The 12,406-nt window shown below is 40.6% G+C and overlaps 1 pseudogene; it reads left to right on the top strand.

The window, feature by feature from the left end:
* LOC127453134 (dual specificity protein kinase CLK2-like) overlaps nt 1-12,406 on the top strand; it is a 23,902-nt pseudogene extending 11,496 nt beyond the window's left edge.

The raw sequence follows: 12,406 nt of genomic DNA, 5'->3' as shown, positions 1-12,406 counted from the left end.
TGTGTGAATACACTTCACTCTGTGTGTGTTTGTGTGTGTGTGTGAGTACACTTCACTCTCTCTGTGTGTGTGTTTGTGTGTGTGTGTGAGTACACTTCACTCTGTGTGTGTGTGTGTGAGAGAACACTTCACTGTGTGTGTGTGTGTGAGTACACTTCACTCTGTGTGTGTGTGTGTGTGTACACTTCACTCTGTGTGTGTGTGTGTGTGAATTTCACTCTGTGTGTGTGTGTGTGAGTACACTTCACTCTGTGTGTGTGTGTGAGAGTACACTTCACTCTGTGTGTGTTTGTGTGTGTGTGTGAGTACACTTCACTCTCTCTGTGTGTGTGTGTGTGTGTGAGAGAGTACACTTCATTCTGTGTGTGTGCGTGTGTGTGTACACTTCACTCTGTGTGTGTGTGTGTGTGAGTACACTTCACTCTGTGTGTATGTGTGTGTGAGTACACTTCACTTTGTGTGTGTGTGTGTGTGTGTGTGTGTGTGTGAGTACACTTCACTCTGTGTGTGTGTGAGTACATTTCACTCTGTGTGTGTGTGAGTACACTTCACTCTGTGTGTGTGTGTGTGTGTGAGTACACTTCACTCTGTGTGTGTGTGTGTGTGTGTGTGTGTGTGTGTGTGTGTGTGTGTGAGTACACTTCACTCTGTGTGTGTGTGAGTACACTTCACTCTGTGTGTGTGTTAGTACACTTCACTCTGTGTGTGTGTATATAATAACACTGCTAACTATGTTTCCTTCCCAGTTGCAATTTTAATTTATGCAAAGAACAACAACACAATACCTCAAAAACAATGTGTGCATAAAGCCACGTTTTCATCCCATGTGTTCAAAAGTACAAAATCGTCACTTCCAGAGAAACTGTAGCCACTGTGACTCTTTTATTAATAAAATACTTATGTTTTAGAGCATGCAGACAAAACACTCTGAAGTCTTGTGTCTGGGAGTGCCATGTGTTTGCATTCCATTCTTATGTGTTTGCGGTGCGGATATAGAAGATATTTTTCAAAGGTGCCAATAAACCAATTCTTCAGTCCAGTTCTAGTCTGTATTCCACTTATTTGCTTTGCAAACTCATCCGCTGGTTAGTCCAGTTATACATTAATTATTGTCACATGACTTAAATTCAATAGGAGTTTATTCGGTAAATGTGTTTCCATCATATTTTAAGTGCTTTTCTTATTATTTAATAAAAAATGTTTCCACCTCAAGCGAGCATATATGTTTTTTATGTGCATATTGGAGATTTTATTTTCCATCCAGCAGTTTTTAGTCAATATCCCAAAATGTGCATAAAATATGTGGATGGAAACCCAGCTACTGATGCGATTCATAGACATTAAGTTGAAAATAACACAGAATATTACTTTACTGTTGCAGATATTCAGTGATTTCCAGGCCTGGAAAAGTTGTGGATATTAATAAAATCTTAAAATGAATGGAAAAGGCACAGACATTTCTGAAGAGGAAATGAATTTTCTAGTTTTCCGCTGTCTGAATCTCATCAGCTTATCGTTTTGCTCTTGTTTATTCGTGCACTAAAGTGATTTCTGATTTGTGAGCAAATTGTTCTTTTGAGTCAGTAAATTAGAGAAAACGATTCACAAATCAGTCTTCATGATTCATTAATGAATTGGTCAGGATCAAAATTATTTTCATAAAATAAAATTCATTTCCAGCAATCCCAAAAGACTGGAAAGGTCATGTAAAAGTCCTAGAATTTAATTAGTCAAAATGGGTGAGAACACTGTATGTGTCAGCAGCCGGGATCACATCCTCCTGTTTTAATCAATATCTCCTCTCTCTCTGTCCTCAGCGGAGTAACAGTCGTGTGCGAGCGTGGGCTGTTAAAGACGACGAGGAGGGTCATTTGATCTATCGGTCAGGTGACCTGCTGCAGGACAGATGTGCGTCTCTCTTCACTACACACTACACTTTTAAAGTGTCAGATCTTTAGACTGTTTGTGTGTTCGTGTGTTGTGATGTTTGTGTTTGATGTGCAGATGAGATTGTAGGAATGCTCGGAGAAGGAACCTTTGGGAAAGTATTGGAGTGTATCGACCATCACAGGTTAAACACACACACACCTGTGCACTTCTCAGCTGATTGTCCCAGTTGTTTGATTGTGTGTTTTGGAAGTTGATTGTGTTTGTGTGTGTGTTGTAGGAGTGGCTCTCGCATCGCTCTGAAGATTATTAGGAATGTGGCGAAATACAGAGAATCAGCTCGACTGGAGATCAACGTTCTGGAGAAAATCAACCAGAAAGATCCAGAAAATAACAAGTGAGTGTCATTATTAGTGGTGTTTAGGTCAAGCTGAACAAATGTGGAAAAAGTAAAGAATTTTTTTTACACTTACTGCTGTAGTATTTAAAGGGGTCATGTCATGAGGAATCATATTTTCCTTGATCTTTTGACATATAAGAGTTTATTGTACTATAAAAACCTACAGTATGCTCAAAACTTCCTCCCTAGTCCAAAAAGAGCATTTATTGTTTGAGAGAGATACGTGAGCTCTGACGATCTCGCGAGACAGCGGGTGTGATCTAACAGGGCGGCGCTCTGAACGTAAACAAAACTAAACTTGAACAGACCGATCTACATCTAACATTACTACGGTAAATTCCCTCGCCGTTTTGCATAATATAATACTACAACCGGATCAACCCCACTGTGGAAATCTTGGAAAATTTCACAGATGACTACTACTACAGACTCCTCACCATGCCACAACCACAAAAGTAACGACTGAGGAGGGCTCAACTACAGTAGATGTGGGTCTCCTAGAATCAATCAATAACAAACTGGCAATTCCTGAACTGCTTCACCAAGACATCAAAGACCTTAAGACCAGTCTTGAGTTTAGTCAGTCCCAGATTGAGTTGTTACAAAAAGACAATAACGAAATGCCTCATAGCCACAATCAACAGTCTAACAGCCGAAAAGAAATTGTTAAAAGAATCCATACTAGACATAAATTGCCGTAGTATGCGCGACAACCTGTTTTTTCAGGTATACCAGAACAAATACAGGACAACCCAGAATTCATGCATTTTGCACTTAACCACTTCCACCACCTCGGATCCAGAAACAACAATAATAACACCAATGCTAAACGTGCACGTCCCATCATTGCAAAATTTGAACACTACAAACAGAAAGATCTGGTTAGGGGTAAAGAAATGCGAGGTACTATCTTCGGAATCAATGATCAATTCCCAATGTGCTCTAAGTCCTCGTGGTGTAGTGACTCGCCTCAATCCGGGTGGCGGAGGACGAATCTCAGTTGCCTCCGCTTCTGAGACCGTCAATCCGTGCATCTTATCACATGACTCGTTGTGCATGACACCGCGGAGACTCACAGCATGTGGAGACTCATGCTACTCTCCACGATCCACACACAACTTACCACACGCCCCATTGAGAGCGAGAACCACTAATCACGACCACGAGGAGGTTACCCCATGTGACTCTACCCTCCCTAGCAACCGGGCCAATTTGGTTGCTTAGGAGTCCTGGCTGGAGTCACTCAGCACACCCTGGATTCAAACTCACGACTCCAGGTGTGATAGTCAGCGTCAGTACTCGCTGAGATACCCACACCCCCTGCGTATTATTGTTATTACTATTATATATATTACTATATAACCATTTATCCTCCCACTCTCATCCTCTATAAACACAAATCTCAAAATATAGCATTCTCACTCATATATTATATAAAATTATAGATTTTCTAAATTTGACAACTATTTTCATTATTATTATTAATATTATCAATACATTTATTGTTGTGGTTATTATGAATTCTATCGTTGATTTTCCTGCTCTTTCCATTCGCCGGTCATCTCCGCTCTCGTTCCCCCGGCCCGTGGTGGTGCACTTTCTGGGTCGGTGGTTGTGGTGTTGGTGGGGGGGCTGGCCTTGCATCATAACTAAAAGGGTCCTGATTGATATGACATGTATGACCATTCTGAATGACTACGGACAGTGCTTATAGGTCATATGACATGGTATGAGCTGGCTATGGCAGCATGGCCTGGAAGTACCTGCCGTGGTAAACCTGCATCAACAGAGTGTCTCACCAGATACCCCAGCGGTGGGATATCACCCTTCCCACCACAGGAGCCTTGGCGGGAGCAAGGCTCTTTGGTCCGCCCGAGGAAAGAGAAGAAGAATAACCCCTAACCCAACCCTTTCCCTAACCTGAGTGCTTTCAGCCGTTTTTGTAAATCGCTTGCAACTTTACATTCTTTTATGCTTGGGAAAAAAACAGTTCCACAAGTGTTGGCAAGGAGTGTTTGCGCTTCAGATATGTTAGCCAATCATAACACAGTGGGCGTAAATTTAAGTCTTAAAGGGAACAGCACAGAAAACAGCGTTTCAGGCAGATTGCAAGAGACCGGGTGGAAAAAGGGCATTTAATACTATATTATGACTTTTTTTTTTTTTTTTAGCAAAAAAACTTTACTAACATTGTAAGTGAACCTCAAGGAAAATAGTAAAGTAAAAAAAATTCTTGCAAGGCATGACCCCTTTAAATATTAAAATTTTAGGATTTTAAAGGGATAGTTCTCTCATCATTTATTCACCCTCATGTCATCCCAGATGTGTATGACTTTCTTTCTTCTGCAGAACACAAATTAAGATTTTTAGAAGGATATTTCAGCTCTGTAGGTTCATACAATGCAAGTGAATGGTGACCAGAACTTTGAAGCTCCAAAAAGCACATAAAAGCAGCATAAAAGTAATCCATACGACTCCAGTGGTTTAATCCATGTCTTCAGAAGTGATATGATAGATGTGGGTGAGAAACAGATCAAAAGTCCTTTTTTACTGTAAACCACTGGAGTCGTATAAATTACTTTTATGCTGCGTTTATGTGCTTTTTGGAGCTTCAAAGGTCTGGTCACCATTCACTTGCATTGTATGGACCTACAGAGCTGAAATATTCTCCTAAAAATCTTCAGTTGTGTTCTGCAGAAGAAAGAAAGTCACACACATCTGGGATGGCATGAGGGTGAGTAAATGATGAGAGAATTTTTGTGAAATGTCCCTTTAAGTGCATGCTATGTTCTCTTGCTCAGAGTTTATTAAAATATAAACCAGGTGAACAGGAGGTGAACAAAAGTTTCCAAAAACCAACCTCCTAACATTTCCTCCGTCTCTCTGTCTGCCTCTCTCTCTCAGTTTGTGTGTGCAAATGTTTGATTGGTTCGACTATCACGGTCACATGTGTCTCAGTTTTGAGCTGTTGGCTCTCAGTACGTTTGACTTCATGAAGGAGAATAATTACTTGCCGTACACCATCTGTCAGATCAGACACATGGCCTACCAGATCTGCATCGCTGTCAAGTGTGAGTACACACACACACACACACATATATTTTTCCATATTTCAGTTAGTGCTTCGAGCTGTGTCTGTGTTCAGCCAGATTGGGGGAGCTGCGTGTATTGATGATCAGTGTATGTGGCTGCTCTGCTGAGTTTGCACAGATTACATGATTATGGTTTGTTTTATAACAGTTCTCCATGACAACAAGCTGACACACACGGACCTCAAACCCGAGAACATCCTGTTCTTGAACTCTGAATTTACGGTCACGTATAACCCAGAGAAGGTGAGCGAGAGAGTTGAATTGACAGACATTATATTACTGGAGTGGCTGTTTTATTAGGGTTTTGTTTCTTTGATTTTCTCCCCTTTTCTCCCAATTTGGAATGCCCAATTCCCAATGCGCTCTAAGTCCTCGTGGTGGTGTAGTGACTCGCCTCAATCTGGGTGGCGGAGGACGAATCTCAGTTGCCTCCGCGTCTGAGACCGTCAATCCGCGCATCTTATCACGTGACTTGTTGAGCGCGTTACCACGGAGACGTAGCGCGTGTGGAGGCTTCACGCTATTCTCCGCGGCATCCACACACAACTCACCACACGCCCCACCGAGAGCGAGAACCACATTATAGTGACCACGAGGAGGTTACCCCAGGTGACTCTACCCTCCCTAGCAACCGGGCCAATTTGGTTGCTTAGGAGACCTGGCTGGAGTCACTCAGCACGCCCTGGATTCAAACTCACGACTCCAGGTGTGATAGTCAGCGTCAATACTCGCTGAGATACCCAGACCCCGGCTGTTTTATTGTTGGTCATAGTCACTGTTCCTACTGAATTAGTTTTCTTGTGACTAAAAATGAATATTCTGGAGGGGAAAGTGTTTCTATATAAACTGCAGCAGTGCTCAATACATCATATCACGAACAAGATGAACGATTAATTGGTGTATGAATCAAACTCCCTCAAAATGGCACAATTTCTAACACTGCATTAATGTAATAAATGTATGCAGTCAGATTAACGTGTGTGTGTGTGTGTGTGTGTGTTGTCAGAAGAGAGAAGAGCGTTCAGTGAAGAACACAGCTGTGAGGGTGGTGGATTTTGGCAGTGCCACATTTGATCACGAGCATCACAGCGGCATCGTTTCCACACGACATTACAGAGCACCAGAGGTGATTCTGGGTAAGACAGAGAGAGTGTGTCTGTGATCGTCTGACAGCTGTCGTTCAGTGCGTGTGATTTTCTAACTGTGTTTCTGTAGGGATGGGCTGGAGTCACCCATGTGACGTGTGGAGTATCGGCTGTATTCTGTTAGAATATTACCATGGAGAGACACTCTACCAGGTGTGTGTGTGTGTGTGTGTGTGTGTGTGTGTGTGTGTGTGTTTGTAGTTGTGTGAAGCTCAGTATAAAAACAATGCAAGTCAATGGGAAGTCTCCCATGAACGTGTGCATGTGTGTGTTTTAGACTCATGATAACAGGGAGCATCTGGCCATGATGGAGCGAGTACATGGACCAATTCCTTCCAGAATGATCCGGAAAACAAGGTGAGAAATGCACACAAGCACAAACACTGAACATTTGATTGATCGATTGATTAAAGTGAATAGTGTCCAGTGTTAAGTGTGATTTGACCTTTGCCCTCAGAAAACAGAAGTATTTTTACAGAGGTCGTTTGGACTGGGACGAGAACACTTCAGCGGCACGATACGTGAGAGAGAACTGTAGACCACTCAGAGTGAGTACACACACACATAGATAAACACAAAGTTTTAAAGGGAACTTTGGACAATCACATTAATATTATCTAGTATAATTATTTAAAAAGCTGATTCAAACACCAGAGGAAACTATCTCTCGGTGTCTGTAGCTTCATCTGTAGGGCTGGATCCTGTACACGAGTAAAATACAGATACCCTGATAACATCAGGGATTTTACTTGAATAAAAAGTACAAAAGTGCTTATTTTTAAATGTATCAAAAGTAGAAGTACTGATCTTGTTGGAGTCACATGCAGGCCCAGAGAGAATCTGCAGACTTTTTTGCATTTTCTGCACTGATTTTGTGGGAAAATCTGCAGAATTCTGTGGAAGGGATTTAAACAGGAAAATGTGTTAAATGGAGCTGAGAGTACTTTACTCTTATTGGTAGCTGAAAGCCAAAATATTTAATAAACAAACATGAAAGCAGTGGGGAGTGTGCAGAACTGTAATGAATAACAGATGTTGCAATTCTGCACATATTTGTGTTTTTTATACGCAGATTCTGTCTGGGCATAAGTGATAGCTTTAAATGAGGAACAGACCAAAATTTGAGTAGTTATCCACTGAAAATCTTCCCGTCCATCCTAGATCTCAAATCTCATTTCTCATATTGGCTTTTCAAACATGCCACATGCAGATGCAACCTGGACTGGTTGTCGTGCCAACAGTGGCGTTATAGCATGTCTGACGATGCAGAAGTGTAAATGAGATCTGACATTGTGTTGTTTTCTCAAGAACCGCTGCGACCGGATCAGTCCGAATTGCTAACGAACCATTCTGTCCGTTTTGCAAACCGGCTCCAGCAGTTTGTTGAAAAGATTCGGCTCAAATAAATGAATTAATCATTAATTGTTTCATAATGAATTGTTTTCAGCACGAATCAGACATCGTTATTATTTATTTCGAATTTCAAAATGAAATAACGAGGAATGGCATGTTTTGTTTTTATCTAATGGAGGGAAAAGTGCTCTCAAATAGTAAAAGTTTCCTAAAATGAAAATATTCTGATATGGTGCATAGTGAAGTAATGAAGAAAAAAATACTTGGTTACTGTCCACCAGTGCATGGCCACAGTTCTGGCCTGAAAAAACCTTTGTTATAATGGCAAATGTGAAAACGTCTGGGGTCCGGGGACCCCCAAGGGGCCGTAAGGGAGGTCTAGGAGGTCCATGGAATTGTTTGTATTTGTGTTGTATCTTCCAAGGGAAGAATACTTCCTTTCTTTGTCACTGTCGCCTTTATCTTGTTCACTGAGAGTTGTAATGACTAAAATAAATGTAATATTACTCTAATAGTGGGTAGAAAACAGATACACAGTCAACTTATTACAAAGTAAAATTTTTCTGGATATATTTTAAGAAATGTATTTTCAGTTTAATCCATAACATGCTGCTCTTCAGATTTATTTAAAGATTATATATAAAAAAGGGGAAGAAAAACACTGCGTGTATGCTCTCTGGGTAACTCGTGTCACTATTACAAATGACCCGGCAACAACGCGTTTTTTTATTTTTTTTTATAATTTTGATAAAATCCTGCTTAAAAGTACTCAAACACACATTACTTCCATAGGTCTTTTGAAAATAGCAAACGCGTGTCAGAGTAATGGCGGCAGGGCAACAGTTGCTAAGACAGGATTGGTCAGAAGCTAAGGGGCTTAGCGAAGGGTCACTTTAATTTTACAAAGAAAATGTTGTATTTATAATATGTGTAATTTTGTCACACAATATAAATGGGTCTTCATACATGAAAATATATATTTTATATTATATATATATATATATATACACACACACACATACAGTGCTGTGAAACGTATTTGCGCCCCTTCCTGATTTCTTCTATTTTTGTGTATTTTTCATACTAAATTGTTTTTAGATATTCAAACGAGATATAACAGAGAACAAAGGCAACTGGAATAAACACAAAATACAGTTTTCAAATATAAATATATATATATATTTTTCATTGAAGCAAAAAAGTTATCCAACACCTATATCACCCATGTGAAAAACTAACTGCCCCGTTAATCTTAATATCTGGTTGTGCCACCTTTAGCAGCAACAACTGCAATCAAACACTTCTGATAACTGGAGATCAGTCTTTCACAACACTGTGGGGGGATTTTGGCCCACTCTTCTTTGCAGAACTGCATTAGTTCAGACACATTGGAGGGTTTTTGAGCATGAACTGCCCGTTTAAGGTCCTGCCACAGCATCTCAATTGAGTTCAAGACAGGACTTTGACTAGGCCACTCCAAAACTTTAATTTAGCTTCTTTTGAGCCATTCAGAGGTGGACTTACTCCTATGCACTGGATCATTGTCTTACTGCATAATCCAGATGTGCTTGAGCTTCAACTCACGGACTGAGCATCCCCACACCATCACACTACCACCATCATGCTTGACCGTAGGTATGATGTTCTTTTTGAGGAATTCTGTGTTTGATTTACGCCAGATGTAACGGGACCCCTGTCTTCCAAACAGTTCCTCTTTCGACTCATCAGTCCACAGAACATTCTCTCAAAAGCACTGAGGATCATCAGGGTGTGTTTTGGCACAATTCAGACGTGCCTTAATGTTCTTCTGGGTTAGCAGTGGTTTTCTCCTCGCCGCTCTTCCATGGATGGCATTTTTGGCCAGTGTCTTTCTGATAGTGGAGTCATGAGCAGTGACCTTTATTGATGTGAGAGAGGCCTGCAGTTCTTTGGATGTTGTCTTTGGCTTTTTTGTGACTTCCTGGATGAGTTGTCGCTGTGCTCTTGGAGGACTTTTGGAAGGTCGGCCACTTCTGGGAAGGTTCACTACTGTGCCAAGTTTTCTGCATTTGGAGATAATGGCTCTCACTGTGGTTCTTTGGAGTCCCAGAGACTTTGAAATATCTTTGTGACCCTTCCCAGACTGATGTATTTCAATCACCTTTTCCCTCATCATTTCTGGAATTTCTTTGGACCTTGGCATAGTGTGCTGCCGGGTGAGACCTTTTAGCCAACTTCATGCTGCTGAAAAGTTGTATTTAGATGTTGATTTGATTGAACAGGGCTGACAGTAATCAGGTCTGGGTGTGTCTAGTCCAGCTGAACCCCATTATGAATGCAGTTTCATAGATTTGGGGATTTAGTAACTAAGGGGGCAAATACTTTTTCACACATGCCCAGTTGGTATTGGATAACGTTTTTGCTTCAATAAATAACATTATCATTTAAAAACAGTATTTTGTGTTTACTCAGATTGCCAGTTTAGTATGAGATGTACACAAAAACAGAAGAAATCAGGATGGGGGCAAATACTTTGGAATAATGTACTGATTTTGCTCTGATGGAAAGATATCAGTACTTTTATTCACCAAAGTGGCATTCAACTGATCTCAATGTATAGTCAGGACATTAATAACGTGAAAAATTACTATTACAATTAGAAAAAACTACTTAAAAGAGTTGTCCTGTAGCACTTGTCATAGATGTGACTGTCTTGTTGGGCACTTCTCACACACCTTACAGTCTAGCTGATCCCACAAAAGCTCAATGGAGTTAAGATCCATAACACTCTTTTCCAATTATCTGTTGTCCAATGTCTGTGTTTCTTTGCCCACTCGAACCTTTTCAAAAGTGGCTTTTTCTTTGCAATTGTTCCCATAAGGCCTGCACCCCTGAGTCTTCTCTTTACTGTTGTACATGAAACTGGTGTTGAGCGGGTAGAATTCAATGAAGCTGTCAGCTGAGGACATGTGAGGCGTCTATTTCTCAAACTAGAGACTCTGATGTACTTATCCTCTTGTTTAGTTGTACATCTGGTCTTCCACATCTCTTTCTGTCCTTGTTAGAGCCAGTTGATCTTTATCTTTGAAGACTGTAGTGTACACCTTTGTATGAAATCTTCAAGCATTGTATAGCCTTCATTCCTCAAAACAATGATTGACTGATGAGTTTCTAGAGAAAGCTGTTTCTTTTTTTGCCATTTTTGACCTAATATTGACCTTAAGACATGCCAGTCTATTGCATACTGTGGCAACTCAAAAACAAACACAAAGACAATGTTAAGCTTCATTTAACAAACCAAATATCTTTCAGCTGTGTTTGATATAAAGGCAAGTTTTTCTAGTACCAAATGATCAATTTAGCATGATTACTCAAGGATAAGGTGTTGGAGTGATGGCTGCTGTCTAGATTTGATCAAAAATGACTTTTTTCAAATAGTGATGGTGCTGTTTTTTACATCAGTAATGTCCTGACTATACTTTGTGATCAGTTGAATGCCACTTTGGTGAATTAAAGTACCAGTATCCTTCTGAAACAGCAAAATCTGTACATTATTCCAAACTTTTGGCTGCCAGTGTGTATATATACATACATATATATATATATATTAGGATGGGGTTCCCTCACAAAGGGATCATCATTTTTGGGTGCATTGCATCAAAAAGTTTGAAAACCCCTGACTAATGGATTAAAACTAGTGGCAACACATCACATGGGTCTGAAACGCAGACAAATGCTTCTGTGTAGTAAAATAATGTTAGCATTTATTTTTGAGATGATGCTACCCTTTGAAAATTTAGCTTGTCTCTCTCTCTCTCTCTCTCTCTCTCTCTCTCTCTCTGTGTCTGACAGCGGTATGTGTTAAGTGAGTCAGAGGAGCATCATCAGTTCTTTGATTTGTTGGAGGATTTGTTGGAATATGAACCGGATCGGCGTGTCTCTCTCTCCACCGCGCTGCGCCATCCATTCTTCAGTCCGATCCGAGATGCTGAACACCACAAGCAGCAGCAGCCATGACATCAGCCGGTGACCTCTGACCTCTACCTCTTTCTCAGAGCAGAGCACACTGAATGGACTTTCCTTGTTCCATCCCAGCCGTTCTGTTTGGACATGCTGGATTCTGTGAAACTGCATGGAAACGGATTTCAGAAGAATTGTGATTGACACTTTGATGTAATGATGGAGAGACACACTGGATGAGTTCTCTGCTCATTGCTGATTGGTGGATTTGAGCTCCAGGACAGCCAGAAGAATCAGACGGACAGCTTGACAAGCTCCCTGATTGGTCTGTCATCCTTTGATGGACAGCTTCACTCTGCCATAAGGCGGGACTCAGAGAGGAACATCTTAAAGTTGATGTGGGATTGTCACGGAAGTGTTCAACACACACACAGTTATATTCTATATTATATTAGATAATAAAATCTGCCTTGGATTTCAAATGTTGCACATATCATTGTTCACACCTTCAGTATTTATTTTAAGAGTTTTGTGTTGTTTTGTATGAGATGAATATAGTTGTATATAAAGTAAATGTTCTCTATAATAAA

Source organism: Myxocyprinus asiaticus, chromosome 15 (assembly GCF_019703515.2).
Source record: "Myxocyprinus asiaticus isolate MX2 ecotype Aquarium Trade chromosome 15, UBuf_Myxa_2, whole genome shotgun sequence".
NCBI classification, from domain to species: domain Eukaryota; kingdom Metazoa; phylum Chordata; class Actinopteri; order Cypriniformes; family Catostomidae; genus Myxocyprinus; species Myxocyprinus asiaticus.
Note: the sequence above shows the minus strand (reverse complement) of the source record. Positions and strands in the feature narration are given on the sequence as shown.